This window comes from Microcebus murinus, chromosome 8 (genome assembly GCF_040939455.1).
Source record: "Microcebus murinus isolate Inina chromosome 8, M.murinus_Inina_mat1.0, whole genome shotgun sequence".
In the NCBI taxonomy this organism is placed as follows: Eukaryota; Metazoa; Chordata; class Mammalia; order Primates; family Cheirogaleidae; genus Microcebus; species Microcebus murinus.
Genome location: NC_134111.1, coordinates 98,522,146 through 98,538,072, shown reverse-complemented (window position 1 = coordinate 98,538,072; position 15,927 = coordinate 98,522,146). Strand labels below are relative to the sequence as shown.

The 15,927-nt window shown below is 48.4% G+C and overlaps 1 protein-coding gene across 8 annotated transcripts in view; it reads right to left on the bottom strand.

Annotated features, from left to right (window-relative positions):
• Positions 1 to 3,862, bottom strand: part of SP100 (SP100 nuclear antigen) — an 87,713-nt gene extending 83,851 nt beyond the window's left edge. For all 8 annotated transcript variants that reach the window (XM_076006022.1, XM_012749441.3, XM_012749443.3 and 5 more), the window contains exon 1: positions 3,722 to 3,862. The gene's annotated coding sequence lies outside the window, so the exon portion shown is untranslated. The remainder of the gene's footprint in view (positions 1 to 3,721) is intronic.
• Between the last annotated feature and the right edge of the window lie 12,065 nt (positions 3,863 to 15,927).

The following is a 15,927-nucleotide window of genomic DNA, read 5'->3' as shown; positions in this document are numbered from 1 at the left end:
ACTCTGTCTCAAAAAAAAAAAAAAAAATAGAAATTTTATTAGAAACTATTTTTAAATTAGTAAGATATATAAATATATAACATATTCATGATATGGAAGACATAATATTGTAAAGATGTCAAATCCCTTCAAATTGATCCATAGACTCAATGCAATCCTATACAAAATCACAATAAGATTTTTAAGAAGTTGATTTGGAAGCACGAAGGGCCAAGAGACACTTTGGAAGGAGAGGAGAAGAAGATTTTCTCCATCATGTATCAGGAGTTGTTGGGACGCTGTCACCTTTGTGACAGTGTAGTTCTGGCACAAGCAGAGGCAATCACGGACCAATGGCAGAGAACAGAGAACACAGAAAAGCACCTGCCTATATGGCAACTTGGTTAAGGAAAAGGGTAACACTGCAAATCAGTGGGGAAAACAACGGTTTAATCAATTACTTGCATCCTCAGAAATATCATTAAGAATCAGAGCCTTCAAACTGTAGCTCAGATGGGAAACAGTTTGGCCTCAGACAAGGTAGGAAACATGAAAATAAAAATTCACTGGGATTACGACTGAGCAAGTGGGAAGTTTGGGGTGAAGCACAGCGAAATGGCTGTAAAGCCAGGGAAGGCACAGGAGAGAACAGAGGAGCACAGAATTGCAATCTGAAGAAGAGAAGCAGAATGTCACCACAGTGCTTACTACCACACAAAACCTAAATAAAGCAAGAACACATGCTACCAAGTGAAGTATCCCAGGAATGGAAAAACAAAGCACCACATGTACTCACCATCAAATTGGTTTTAACTGATCAATGCTTAAGTGCACACATAGTAATAACATTCATCAGGTGTTGGGCAGATGGGAGAGGAGGAGGGGGTGAGTATATTCACACCTAATGGGTGTGGTGTGCACTGTCTGGGGGATGGATACGTTTGAAGATCTGATTCAGGTGGGTCAAAGGCAATATACATAACCTAAACATTTGTACCCCCATATGCTGGAATAAAAAATAAAAATAAATTTAAAAAAAATGTGAAAATGAGATAGTAAATTAACAAAATATGGGTTAAAGTGGAGAGTGCAGAGCTGTAGAAACAAATTAAGATACCCCTCAAAAAGCAACACAATCAATTCTTTTTAAAATCAGAAATTACAAGAAACAAAAACCTACCCAAAATTAAATAATCATCATGGAGGAAAAGTTTGAGACAACCATTATGAACACAGAGTACAAAATTGAAAAGATGAAAGCACTAGGCAGCACATCAGAGCCGTGAAGACTAAAGTCATACCAATGTAAGAAGAATTAGGCCTAAAAATGGAAATAGAAAACATTTTCACAGATACTGAAGAAACTTCTCCTGAAATAAAGGTAGAATCAAATCTGCCACCTTGAAGAACACAAGGACTACCGTAAACCTGGCAGTGATCATGAAATTTGTTAGTAACTTTCCCCAGGACTTTATTTCTAACAATGATCGTGCATCTATCTTACAAAATCAATACCATGATAGGTGTATACCTCAACTTTTAAGCCTTAATAAGGTAAAAGTCACCCTACAGTTAAAGGACAAGAAAAGTATTTTTATACTTACTGAAATATTTAGAGAACTCCCTCATATCATGAAAAAAAGGACAAACAGCTCAACTGAATAACACTGGCAAAAAATAAATGAATGATTCATAGAAGAGAGAATTTAAATGGCCAATAAACATAAAAAACTGTTCAACTTCCCACATAATCAGGAAAATACAAATTAAATGAGGATGCAACTCTTTATCCATCAGCTTTGTAAAATCTGGCTGGATGTGAGGAGATGGCTCATCCATCTTATTTGCTATTGGAAGAAAAGTACATTGCTTCAGCCACTTAGAAAGGCAATTTGGGGCTGTGGCAGAAAGGTGAACAAGATCTCCCAGTCCCCAGAGCTGTTGTTTCTCCAGACTTGTTATCCCTCTCTGTGAGGATTTTCCTCCACAGACTCGCTCAAATGTCTGCATTCTCGTTATGGATCAAAGTTGTTTCCATCATCTTGACCCTTGTTCTTCATTCTGAAACTGGCATGTATAGAAAAAAGGAGCAGAAGCTCTTGAATTGGTGTAAGAGAAATGGTACAGTTGATTGCCCCAGCAAATATTATCTACTCTGTGCATCCCATGGTCAAACCTATGTTAACAACTGTCGTTTCTGTGCTGCACACGAACGCAGTAAAGGTAAAATTACTCACAAGCACTATGGCCAATGCTGACCTTTCTGATGTGTTGCTATACATCATATGACTTCTTTTAATCATATTCTGCTTGGATTCCACAAACTGTTAGTCTTTCCTTCCTTAGAGTCCTAGATAAGTAGCAGAATCCTGTTTTGAAAGCTACGATTGACTATCAGAATTGGATATTTTTGCAAATCCAAAATCTTATAATTCCAAAATTTTAATTCTTTCTCAATGTCCAAATATTTGATGAAATCCTGGAAAATTATTAGTTTAATTATATGTGTAAATCATGATATATAAGACATTTCTCAATCATTAAATACTCTTCTGAATTAAAAAAAAAAGAAAGGCAATTTGGCAGGATCTATAAGCAAGTAACTATTAGCACCCATTGCCTCAATAATTCCACTTATTTAGATTTTGACACAAGTTAAATACTTGTATATATGCAAAAACAAAAAACAAAAAGAAATAATCACTGTTATTACAGCTTGTTGGTAAAAGTGAACACCTGGAAATAACCTGAATGTCCTTCAATTGGGAAAGGGTTAAAAAAATTTGGTACATCAATTCTATGGAATGGCATGTCACTGTTAAAAAAGTGGGGTAGGTCTATATGTATTAAGGTGAAAAGATGTCTAAGATTTCCACTATTAAGATAAGAGAAAATGCAGAACAACATGTGCAATATAATACCATTTATTACAAGACTGGAACACAAATTTTGTATTTATGAAAACACACTGTATATAGGTAAATGCATAGAAAAAAACAAGGAAGGCTGAACTCAAGACTCTTGATGAGACCAGGAGGGGAAGCTACTGGGGGTGGGGGTCCAGTAGTGAAGAGAATGTTTTCCTCTATGAACCTCTATGTTGTTTGAAGCTTTATGAACAACCATATATAATGTGTTTCTTTGGGGTTAAAAATGTTTAAATTAAAAAATTAAGCAGTGTTATTTCTGAACCCATTACTAGAAAAAGATAGGATTTCTATCTCTTTTCTTTGCAGAAGTATCTGCCATCCTGGAACAGGAAATTAAAGTGAAAATAAAAATATTCAGCCTGCACTAGTCTTTTGCCGTCCTGGGCCTTTCTCTTTTTTTCCCCTTCTTCTGACAAAGATCAAGGAGGAAGAACTCAGACCCCAAGCCAAAGTACTTGTTCGACATCACTTATGTGAAGGTAGAAGAAGGCAGGGGGACAGGAGAGAGTTGAAAGGTCATGGGGAAATATCACATCCCTGCTTCAAAGACTCTCGTGTTCTGAGTCCTGGCCTGCTGAGCAGCAGCTGCAAACAGGAAATCATGTGTGTTACGGCAACTTGGAGTCACACCAAGAACCGTCCTGCTGCAGTTTCAAAAACAGTGTCCTCATGCCGTACTCTGATTTCACTGTATTGCATACCTGTGTCTTTGCAAAGCAGGACTAAACTCAAGTAAAGCTTTAGACAGGAACTGGACTAAAGGCACGAAAGCAGAAATACTGCCAGAGATAAAGGGGGAGATAAAGACTCACCTGGTGCTCAGGTCGTGGCCCTCGCCTCCTCAGGGCCTGGCCTCCGATCCCTGCACTCTGCCTGGCCTGGGTCCAGGGTAACAGCCCGGGCTCTGAGCAAAATATCGGCCAATAGGCTGGTGTACCCAGGGACGGCTCCGCCCAAATGGGGAAATGAGAAGTGAAAGTATTTATTCAACTTGTGACGTGCTGTGGACACTGTGTCTCCCCCTTCACTCCAAGCCATTCTCAGCTTCCTGAAATGTGGCAGAGGGACGGGGAGAGGCCCTGGGCAAGGCCTGGAGGACCAGGAAGGAGGACCCCAGGACAAGCAGGGCAGCTCCCAGGAGCCCACGTGTTTGTGCAAAGGACAGAAAAAACATCCACTCGAACCCAATTGCCCTCAGCTGCTTCCGCCCTCCAGAGGGCAGCACGGTTTATTGGGAGTGGGGGTAAACTCCATGTTTCCTCTTCCCTTGCTGAGAAGGCTGGGGTACTGGGGGCAGGCTGGAGGGAAAGCCAGACACTTGAATCTCTCCCAGGCCCGTGGCAGAGCCTGGACGGACGAGTCAGGTCTGCGCATGCGCACACGGGCTGGCGAGAGCCGAGACGCGGCATCGGACGCGGGAGGGCGCGCTGGGGCGGGAGGCTGGAGCCAAGTGGTGGCAGCGGCTGACGTCGTAGGCGCGAGGGTTGAAGGCGCGTTGACTGCGGGGCTGCTACAACTCCGGGGTGAAGGAGAGACGCCTGAGCTTCGAGGAAGTCACCGGGACCTGAGAGGGCGAACGCTCTCGTTGGGGAGCTGGAGGTGGGAGCCAGGTGATCCAGAAGGAACGGGCAGGTGACCGGCCGGGGGACTTAGCCTCGGAGCTGCGTCACTGCCAGACGGTTCGTTCAGGTTCTGAGCCCTCGGTCCGCACAGGGTGCGCAGCGACCTGGACGACGCCCGCGTCCGCCCAGCAGCCAAGGCGGAGACGGGGAGGCCGCGGGGCCGGGGCCTTGGGATCCAGGGCCGGGGAGCAGGGGGGGCAGGCGGGATTCGGGGCGGGGGGGACAGGGCTCCAGGGATGTTTTCCACATCGGCTCCCACTGAATCCGCCCCTCCACCCCCAGCTGTGGACAGGGTGACTGTCAGTCACACGTGACAATGTGGGAGAAAGGGGTTTCCACCCTCGTCCACTTCTGCTCTCTGTGTCCCCAAAGGAGCACGTGAGCACCAGTCTGCTTGGGACAGACTCCCGGACACTGATGAGGACATCTTCTCCAGAGGGCAGGGTCCCTGTGCCTACCAGGTGCTGCACACCCTCAGGTCTCTCTCTCTCTGTCTCTGTCCCCAACCCCCTACTGTGGGCAGAGGAGCTGGTGAGCTGAGCCTCTGTTGGGCACAGCTGCCGTCTGCTCCCAGCCTCCCCATGGCACCGTGGCCCCAAGGAGGGCAGGTACTGACCAGACCAGCCTGCTGTGGCGTCCCCTCTCTCTCTGCTCTTGTCCCTAGGCAGCAGGCAGGCCCAGGCCACAGCTGAGCCAGCACTGACAGAAATGTGCCAGATTTTCCTAGGTCTGCTAAGGTCAGCACCTGCAATTCCAGGACAATGGGCAGCGGGCTAGGTGGGGCAATACACAGGGTGACCTTCTCAGGTGGACACTCCCATGCCGGTGCTGTCCCTGGCAGTGGGGAAGGGGACATTTATGCAGATGGGGGTAGAGAAAGCTGAGCACACACCACACTCTGCAAAAGCAATGACAGTTTATGAAGAACCTGTAGGTCTTTGTGGAGAAAGCAAAGTTTCTTTGATCCAGACAACAGTGTCAGACCCACTGGGATTGGGAAAGGGAAGGGATCCAATTAAGAAGCAGAATGAACTTCTAAAATCCTGCTGGACTGATGGGAAGGAAGTGGTACAACTCCTGGGGCATTTTCTGTAGCTGTAAGGAGCAGTGGCAACAGGGAACCTTTCTGCTGTCACAGAAGCAGCTCGTGTTACTGGAGCCTGGAAAACACAGCAGCAGGAGTCATACAGGAAGGACACGACAGGGGACCCGGCAAGGTGATGGGCTTTGCAAGTTTCAGGAAGAGCAGTTTCAGTTCAGACTTCAGAAGTGGGGGTGATTCCCCAAGTAGGGAGGAACCCTGTGGCGACCAGAGCTGCATCTCCGCAATGACTAAGATAGTCAGCATCCTGGACTGGAGGGTTCAAGACAGGAGGCAGCTGCAGGTGCAGTGACAGCACCCACTCGGACATGAGGATGGAGAACCTGGCTACCCTCCAGGGGGTAGAAATGGGGAGTGAAGAGCAGGAGCCTGGGACCTTCAGGGGAGCACTCAGTCCTGCTGCAGTGTCTCCTAGGAGCCGCACACCACTCAGGGCCGCATGCCGGGTCTCCCCCTGACCCCTCCTGTCTCATAGGGGAGACTTCTCTGACTGGGGGCCTTGAGTAATGGGACTGTCTGCCTCTAGTTGAGTCTCTCTGGAGTCATCCTGTCTGCAGGCACCAGGACTCTGCTGGCTCCTCCTAGCTCAGGAGCACAGGGACGGGGACCTGTGTGGGGGTGGGGTGAGGGGTGGTTGGTTGGAGCAGCCTGAGGCCATGTGGATAAGCCCAATTCTAGGCTTCAGTATTCGTGATGCCTTTATGGCCACACATCCAAGCCACACTCCCCACTGCAGCTTTTGTCAGAATAAAACTGGTATTTTGATCCCCATCTGTCTCCCCTTTTTGCCTACCTCTCAGTTGGTTTGGAACTCAGGTAGGAAAAAGGGATGCAATTTGGGAGAGCCCCTCACTCCCTAAAGGGTTCAAGCATATGGGTATATGTCTCTCCTCAGGTTCTGACCTACCTGTGCCCAGATGGGCAGAGGCTGGGGACATAGCCCCCTGCAATTGCATAATCATGGCGCAATTATCCCCTGGGCTCAGCAGACATTGGTGATAATATTTCAGCTTTTAGGGCCTGGGGCGAGACTGAGCCCAAGCCTGATCTCCCTCTGCTGGTCCTCTGCTTGGCAGAGCTCAGGTGGTGGAGACTTTGAACACCTGAGGCTGCAGATTTGGAGGATGCCAGAGGGATTGTTGGGGGTGCAAATGTGATTGTTTCAGTTGGGAGTGAATCCTTGGAAAATGAGATGAATGGGAAGAGCTGTCATGGGAGAGGAGGAAGAGGCTAAAGGGTGAGGGCTTGTGGGGAGCAGGGAAGGGAAGGTGAGCACAGGAAGTCCTTCTGGGCACCTGCTGAGGGTCCAGGGACCATCTGTGAGAAAAACCCTCCCCCCCCTGGAAGCCCATAGTGCAGCAGGAGGAGGGTGGAGGCTGGCCAGGGCCACATCCCGGTCCCACCTACAGGGTGCATCATCACCCACAGTCCTTCAGTTTAAGCCCCTGTGGCAGGAGTCCTCGAGCTTTTTACACAGGGGCCAGTTCACTGTCCCTCAGACCATTGGAGAGCCATTGGAGAGTGCGGTGCACATTCCACACATGCGCACTGTGGGCCGGGGACAAGTCGGCTGCTAAGCAGGACAGGCAGCAGCGGCAAAACACCCAGGGGGCTGGATAAATGTCCTGGGGCGGGCCCCATGTGGCTAGTGGCCCGTAGTTTGAGGACCCCTGCCTGTTGTATGCACAACAGGACAAGACACCTATCCCCTGTACCCTGGCGCAGACTCCTACGCCCACTGATGCCAGTTCATGTATCTTTCCCATGACCAGCCCAGCCAGCGAGGCTGGCTGCAGACACACTGTGTGCGCGCAAGGCAAGGAAGGGCCTGTGATTCCGTCTCTCATTTTAGCAGCCCGGTGTCCCTGTTCCCCCCGCCCCAATACCGGCTTCTCTTCCCGGCTCAGCTCTGGCCGGGTCCACACTCCCCTCTAGTGGCCGTGACCGGCATCACCGTCTTCTTCGAGCCGGCCTCTGACGTCTGTTTCGGAACACAGAAACCGGAAGTGCTTCTCGTCCCTGGGTAGCAGCTGTCCAAATGCAACTTCAAAATCTACCGCTCTTGTTTGGAAGAACTGAGGAAGTGTCAGATCATATACCCTCGCCAGCAGCTGCTGACCCCTCCGAGAGCTGCAGACGATCGGCTTCGCGGAGAAGAGCGTGTCGAAATGCAGCCTCCTCCCGCGTCAAACTTCAAGGAAGAGGCGGGGCCTCCGCGGCCAGGTGCTGAGGAAGCGCCCGCCTGGCTCAGGTGCGGCACGTCCCGGCCCCACCGTCACCACGGGCGGGCGGGCTCCTCCAGGCCCTGTGTCCGGCAGCGGACAAGCAGCTGGAAGAGAGAAAGAAGCTTTTGGCTTACGTTTCATCCTGGACCTCCCCATCCAGTGGTTTTCCACGGGAGGCCGAGAGCCGGTGCCTGACGCCACCTTCCTCGCGGCAGCTGCTGCTCAGGAAGTCCCCTCTGTAACTCGCTGCTCAGACCTGCAAGCCAGAGGCCCGGGAGGCCAAGCTTTGTAACTCGCTGCTCAGATCTGCAAGCCAGAAGCCCGGGAGGCCAAGCTTTGTAACTCGCTGCTCAGATCTGCAAGCCAGAGGCCCGGGAGGCCAAGCTTTGTAACCACTTCGGGGCCACGCTCACCTGCCCGAAACCTCGCCCACAGCGGCACTCACAGTCCGCACGACAGTCTGTGCTGTGCATTGAGGACAAACCCGTTTTGCTCTTGTGTGATGAGGAGAGCTTTAAAGCACTGGAAGCTTGTTCTGCTTTACAGGCAGCTTTACTTGTAAATCAGAATAGGTAACATATACATATATGTTTTCATTACGTTATTTTCAAATGTTCACAATTTTATTTTGATAAATCAACAATTAGAAAAGTCATATCATATAACCTTTTGTTATAGAACTTTATAAATATTAAATTTTTTAAGGAAATTTCTCTTGGTTTGATTCTAAGTATCTCTCCCAAATGTCTTCAATTTTATTAAAAAGTATTCACTTTAGCTGTCAGCTAAAGTCGCTGTGCGCGTTCACCTGTGGCTATCGACTATAGTCGAGTCTGGTCCCAAAGTGGTTAAAAGAAATGTGGTATATTTACATTATTTTAAAATGCATATTAGAAGACTAATTATAAGAAAGATGTGTATCACTTTTACCATTTTTAAAGGATAATTCAGATTCTGTGTGTTTCTTTGTAAAGAAGGATCTAAGCTTGTTCATTTCCATCCCTCCCCTACTTGGACACGATTTTTTTGTTTTTAAAAAAAGGAACATTAATGTAGATGATATAGAAACAAAAGAAGGCCGGGCTTGGTGGCTCATGCCTGTAATACTAGCTCCCTGGGAGGTCAAGGCAGGTGGATCGTTTGAGCTCAGGAGTTCAAAACCAGCCTGAGCAAGAGTGAGACCCCGTCTCTACTATAAATAGAAAGAAATTAATTGGACAACTAATATATAGAGAAAAAAAATTATAGCATAGTGGCATGTGCCTATAATCCCAGCTACTCGGGAGGCTGAGGCAGGAGGATTGCTTGAGCCCAGTAGTTTGAGGTTGCTGTGAGCTAGGCTGACGCCACGGCACTCTCTCTAGCCTGGGCACCAAAGTGAGACTCTGTCTCAGAAAAAAAAAAAAAAGAAACAAAAGAGAAACTATCAGCCTAAATAAGCATGTAATTATAGCATTAAAAAGTGTCCACATCACTCACGGTAGAAGGCAGCAATGCCTTTCTGGTGTCAGCTTGTTTGATTTAATGCAAAAAAATATGTTAGAGACTATTTAACGGATAAGAAAATGGATTTCTATGTAATAGAGACTGAGAAAAAATTCTAGGTAAAGTGTTCTCCTATAATAAATAATCAGATATGGTCCAATTTGTGGGAAGAGTGCAGACCCCGATGTTCAAGTGACACATGTGCTGATGTCCCACGGGACCCAGTGCAGCACACATGCATTGCTTGGCCGTTTTTGCCCACTGTTTTGTTTGTTCAATAATGTCATTCACGTCTCCAGTGAAGATTCACATTAACAGAATGTAAAATAAATGGGTCTGCAGTTGACATATTTCATATTAAGGTTTGGTCTCAAGCAAAAATAAATTTCATATTAGTACTTTGTACATGAACTCCACTTTTTAAAAAAAGTGTTACCTTTTGTTATAGAACTTTATAAATATTAAATTTTTTAAGGAAATTTCTCTTGGTTTGATTCTAAGTATCTCTCCCAAATGTCTTCAATTTTATTAAAAAGTATTCATGCAATTACTTTAAAAGAAAATGCAAGCAAAAGCTTGCTGCTTGTCCCTGAGGCCACATCAATGAGAATGAAGAGTGAGGACAAGTGGTTTGAGAAGGGGAAAAGAAGTTTATTAATTTGGTGGCAAATGAGGAGACTAGTGAACTAGTGTCTCAAAGACCACTATCCTCACTTTAAGCGGAAACACGGGGCTTTTTAAGTGGGAGTTTTCAGCAGTGGGGCTCTGGCCTGCTTGACCAGTGTCACATGTCGCAGCTTAACTATAATCAGTGTTTTTGATCTTGAGTCTTGGGCCATCGTGACCTAATCTCTGCTGACTATGACCTTGTGGTCCTTGTCTTGTCTGGACAATCCTGTTTTAAGATAATAAAGAACAAACAGCAAAGAACATTTTTCTGCCCCTTGGATCACTGGCCTGGGGGTAGAATGCAAATTTTAATTCCCAAAAAGGGTGGAGCTTTCAGAGAGACAACTGGTAAAACATTGACCTCCCCTCCCACTTACCTCTGTTGCACAAACACTTTAAAATTTGGAGAAGCACCATTATTTACTTCTAATAAACTTGAGCCAATTTAAGGATTGGGTTCTGACAAAATTTCTATATTTGGCAGTTCATGATCACAAACAGGCTTGTTGCCTAGATGGAAGTCTCTGTTGAAACTTCTCTGATCCCGCTGTACTCCCACACAGCTTCATCCTGCCCGGGAGCCCCCAGGTGGCCCTGCCTTCCTCACCTCCCCGGAGGATAAAGTCCTCAAACCTGCTCACCCTGAGGCCCTGAAGGATAATCTGGAGATTGTGGATTTTACTCAATGGTGAGTAATTTAAAGCATTCAAAAATAGCAAACAAGCTTCAAAAATGGATGACATAGAATGACATTTTAAGAGAAGACAGAGACTTCAAAGAGGTTTGTTTCATGCTGACAACTTTGGCACTGCCCCCAGCCCACCCCTGCACCGCCCCGCCCTGCTCAGTCTCCCTGGGGGTGGCCTGCACCTTGCATTACCATTAGGGGGCCTCTGGGCCAGAAGGACTTAGAACTGAAGAGTCTCCGCTTCACTTGGAGCCCCAACTGCTTGCCTGAAAAAAAGCTGCCTTTTGCAGAGTTCACCATTTTTAATATTCCGGGAACTGCTGGTGGTACCTTCCCGTGTTCACGAGGGCGTCCCCAAGCACTTGCTGCCATCACTCGGAGAAGGAAGCCAGACAGCGGCACGCTGGACGTGCCCCAGATGGATCGAAGGCTGCAGGGGTCAGACTTGCCCTCAGAAAGTAGGAGGATGTTCCTTCCAGGTTGTGGTCGGCCTGGGGTCCCCCTGCTGGCCTCAGAGTGTCGGCTGTGCCCGGCTGCCCACCACCAGGAGCAGAGGAAGACTGGCGGCCGGGGATGGACCAGAGAAGTCGGCAGCTGGGGCCCTCAATCACTGATCAATGAAGCCTTTTATGAAGTCCTTACTCTTATTATTTCTGCAAATTCCTCCATGTGTCTGTTACTAATCCTGATGACCTGGACTGTCCTGGATCTCAGGACTGCCAGGTAATGGGCGTGTGGCAGAGGAGAGCACCTGGTAGCCTGCTCAGATGGCCTCCACCCAGCACATGGAAGGAGCCTCCTGGGCAGCGGCCTTCTGCTCCTTTTGGCTTGTAAGTGGGTGCTGTTGTTGAGTGGAGCGTCCATGGCAGAGACCTCAGTGTTGTTCTACAGAACATAGAAACGTTGGGGGAGGACAGTGTAGCTCTGTGAAGATTCAGTAGGTATGAGACAGGAAATGGGTTGTCATTACAGAAACCCAGCCACGAGAAGAGGATTAGTGTAACTATCCCTGCAAGAAGACTTGGCATCCCAAGTATATTTCTAGCAAGGGTAGATGCGCACATGCTGACCATTGTCTGAAGTTGTTATTATGCAGGGAGAGGATGGAGCCTGCCTTGCACACAGGAGAGGAAAATGTGGGTGGGAAACAGCTGAGCCAGAACACAGGGGCTTTCCCAGGACACCTGTGCATGAAAAATACTGCATAAAGAATGAGGTGGGTCTTCTCAGAGTTAACTGTAACAGCTCTGGTCTGGGGAAATCCAAAATAAAGTCTAATGATCTCTCCCCAGAGCCAAGAAGCTCTGAAGCTGGCACAACAGCCCCATGCATTTCCCCTGCCTGGCGCACTTGTTTCTCACAGGTACAAATGCTGTGTCCATGACTCAGGTTGATGTCCTAACAGGGCCCAGCCCATCAGCATGGGAGGACCACCTGGGTCTGGCCAGGTCAGGAAGTGTCCCTGGGAACACATCAGGGTGGCCCCAGGTCTTGACCAACCATTGCTCGGCATCCTGTATCTCCCCTAGGGGTGAGGCTCTCTGGCGAGGGCAGGCTGTGAAAGTGCCAGGTGGGGAAGCTTTTCATGAGCAGATGCCCTTCGGGGACTCCAAGTACAATGGCTTTCTGGACAATGTACTGGAGTGGTGGTGCTGGTTCTCAAAACAATGACATTGAAGTTGAAAATTCACCCATCTAATTTGATGATCCATTTTCTTGGGGACATAAAGGGAATAAAAGGGAAGGTCCCTGAGATAGATGCCATTTCTCCAGCTATTAACCAGTTGAGAATGGCCAGGGGACCCAGACAAGAAGCTGACACCCTCCCTTCCAGAGAGAATGGGGAGCCCTCTGCACTAATGAGGAATGTCGTCTATGGCCCACGGCACCTATCCAGGAATAATTCTAGGAATGTTCAGCCCGTTGAATGTGGAGCTGAGCTAAGCGAGCGGCTCACATTTGTCCCACAGCTTGCATTCTGGGCTGAACTGTGATGACGATAATGTTATCCTTGAGCTGTGCTTTCAAGAACCAAGTTTTGGAAACTGAGTCCTTCCATACTGGGGTGTCTGGATTTATCATTTATCATTCAGACAATGGAACAATGCAGAAACACGGAAGATATTTTTTGCATTTCCTGAATAAGCACAAAGCAAAAACCACCAGCTGGGTCCTGTACAGCAATTCAGGCCACATGCAGTGACACAAGACTTTGCAAAAACTTCTAAGAACAGACATGTCCACTGGTGGCCTGCAGAATGCACCAGCCACAGGCTCAGTCCCATTCTCAGAGACCCAGAGAAGCAGTCAGAAAGGGGCAGCAGCTGCAGCCACGTCATTATAGATGACCAAGACTTGTACTCCTGGCATCTCTGGGCTGAGGTCCTGCCTCCTCCTCCCCACCCAGACTCAGGCAACTGCGGACAGGCACCCTGGAGAATGGGGGGCAGGGGATGGAAAGTGGTCTGGCAGGACGCAATTATAGATGTAAGACAAGTGTCTCCGCAGAGGAATCACCCACCCCCTTCTCTGAATACTCCACACACTAGTTTCTAGCTAAAATATTAGGGGGTGGTTTTACCACTACAGGACTCTAGAATGCACCACCTTCGTATGAGCCAGTGTAGACTGTCTCAGTCCCACACACCATGGGGTTCAGGGAAAAACTTGAACCAAGATTTCAGGAGTGAAAAACCCCAGCTTTGACTGGACACAGTGGCTCATGCTTATAATCCCAGCACTTAAGGGAGGCTGAGGCAGGAGGATCACTTTAGGTCAGGAATTTGAAACTAGCCTGAGCAATATAGCAAGACCCTGTTTCTACATAGAATACAAAAATTTAGCCAAGCATGGTGGCACATATCTGTAGTTCCAGCCACTCAGGAAGCTGAGGCAGAAGTATTGTTTAAACCCAGGAGTTTGAGTTTGCAGTGAGCTGTGATGACACCACTACACTCTACCCTGGGTGACAAAGAATGACCCTGCTCAAAAAAAAAAACAAAAAAAAACCAAAAAAACCCTGATTTCAATGCCATGTAGGAACAGATAGTTTCATGTAAAATGAAAACCTCAGACCACAGGATCTGAACAGAAATGTTAGCAGAGGTTGGGTATGTTGGCTCATGCCTGTAATCCCAGCACTTTGGGAGGCAGAATTGGGAGGATTGCTTGAGGCCAGTAGTTCGAGACCAGCCTGGGCAACACAGCAAGACCTCAACTCTGCAAAATAAAAAAAGAAGTGTTAGCGGAAGGCGTAAAGGCACCTGATTAATTACACTGTTCTACAGCACCCTGTGTCCATACTGTGTTTACAGTCACTGCATTGGCAGCTAATTGCACACAAGTCTCACTTGAATCAGAACAGGAAGAGCTTCTGTTTCAGCAAGCGATTCACACAGGCTCAAAGTGCATGCTCTGTCTTGTCTGAAGTGGGCAAAGCTCAGCCCTCAGCTCAGAGTGACTTCTGTTTGCCCCAGGCGTCAGTCAGAGACATCGGAAGGGATTATACACAGAATCTGGGTTGTTTTCTATGACTCTGTGCCTTCTGCGACTTTCCCATCACTGTCAGAAAGCCTGGTTGCTCTGGGCTTCTCCCCCTGGCTCTGCCAACCAGAAAGAAGGTGGGCTTTCCATCAAAGTTTTGGGCCACCCCACGCAAGACGGTGGCTGCTCTCAGGGCCAGGCAATAATAAACAGGAAGTCAGTCTCTGGGTTTCGACTTCTGGGCAAAGTCAGCCTGCTTTCGTTTACTTCACAGAGTTTCTAGCTGTTATCTGCAAGAAGGACAGTTGGCTAGGAGATTCCTCCTGAATATTGTAAGGGCCTGATTGCACCCCAAAGCTGCTGGCTCACTTGTGCGAGCCCGGATAACAGAAAATGGGCCCAGGGGAGGAGTAATCGGCTCCTGGAAACTGCTAGCTTGGGGCCCAAAGGTAGAGCTATCGGCTAAACGCATATTTCTGCTTCTGAGAATCGCTTGCTTGCAGCTGGACGCATAGGTATGGGGCCAGATAAGGGAGAAAGCCCCCTTTGCCGCCGGCGGGCTACCAGTCCACCAATCATTTTAAAGACTAACACGCACAATCAGCTTGTACAGCGCGGGTGTTCAAGAGGGTGGGGGGATAAAAGGGGAGCCCCAGCTTTGGTCAGGGTCCTTGCCTGTAAGAGCGGCCACTGCGCTGGCACTCTAGGGCCTGGACCCTGGCTAGCCAGAAAATAAAGCTCCTCTTGAGTGATTGCATCCTTGGTGTCTTTGTTCGTCTGCCTGGCGGGGTGCAGGAAGCCGGTCCCTAACAATATCAGAAACAGAGCTCCCTGGTCCTCATTCCTAAGCAGCAGAGCAGCCGTGCCTGCTCCCACACCCAGCCCGGTCTAGAGACACCAGTGTCTCCAAAGGGGGCCCCCTGAACCCCGGCCCACCCTAGGGAAGAGGTGGCACCACACAGTAGCATCAAACAGAAAGGACACCTTTCTGAGGGACACACAACTCAGAGCTATACATCCTCTGTACTTTAGTTCTCAAAGGAGTGGACTTGTGCCAGTAAACGAAATAACACAGCAAATAATATGCCTGGGTATAAGATATGCATCATTCTAGAATTTCAGTTGGAGTAAATCCTTACAAACCATCTATACAGATGAGACATGTAAGTTCTTACCAGTAAGCCTAAGGCCTAAGAGTATTTTCTGTCTCTGTTACAGAAGGAGATGGAGTGACAGCATCAAACGTGGTTTTGTTTCAGGGACTTATTTAAGTAGCCATCTCTATACAAGGGATTCAGGCTCTGGCCGTCACTCTGCCTCCTTCCTGCTCTGACTTCCCTGAGCATTTAGCGAATAAATGGCACCCACCTGGGTACACAAGAGAGTTTGGCCTAATAGGAAACACAATGGCAGCAAGTGCAGTTCCTGGGTCTGATTCTGGGGGCTCGTGAAGCCTCCAGGGTCTCCTCTCCTTCCCAGCCCAGGTGCTCTGGCCGCTCCCAGGGACACAGGCGCACTCCCCCAGAGTACGAGCCCAGCTGGGCTCCCCGGCATCGCAGCAGACACCCCTCATGTCTCTGAGTCCAGGTAAACTGGACTGAGCCGATGACAGGCTCAGGCCCTGTCCTTGTTCTTGGCTGTCCAGTGGGGCGGGGTGGACGCCATGACCAACTCAGCCTTTGCCGCTGCAGCACAGGACAACGGGCCACAGTCCCCCTGCCCCAGTGGACTCAAGGAACTCGGC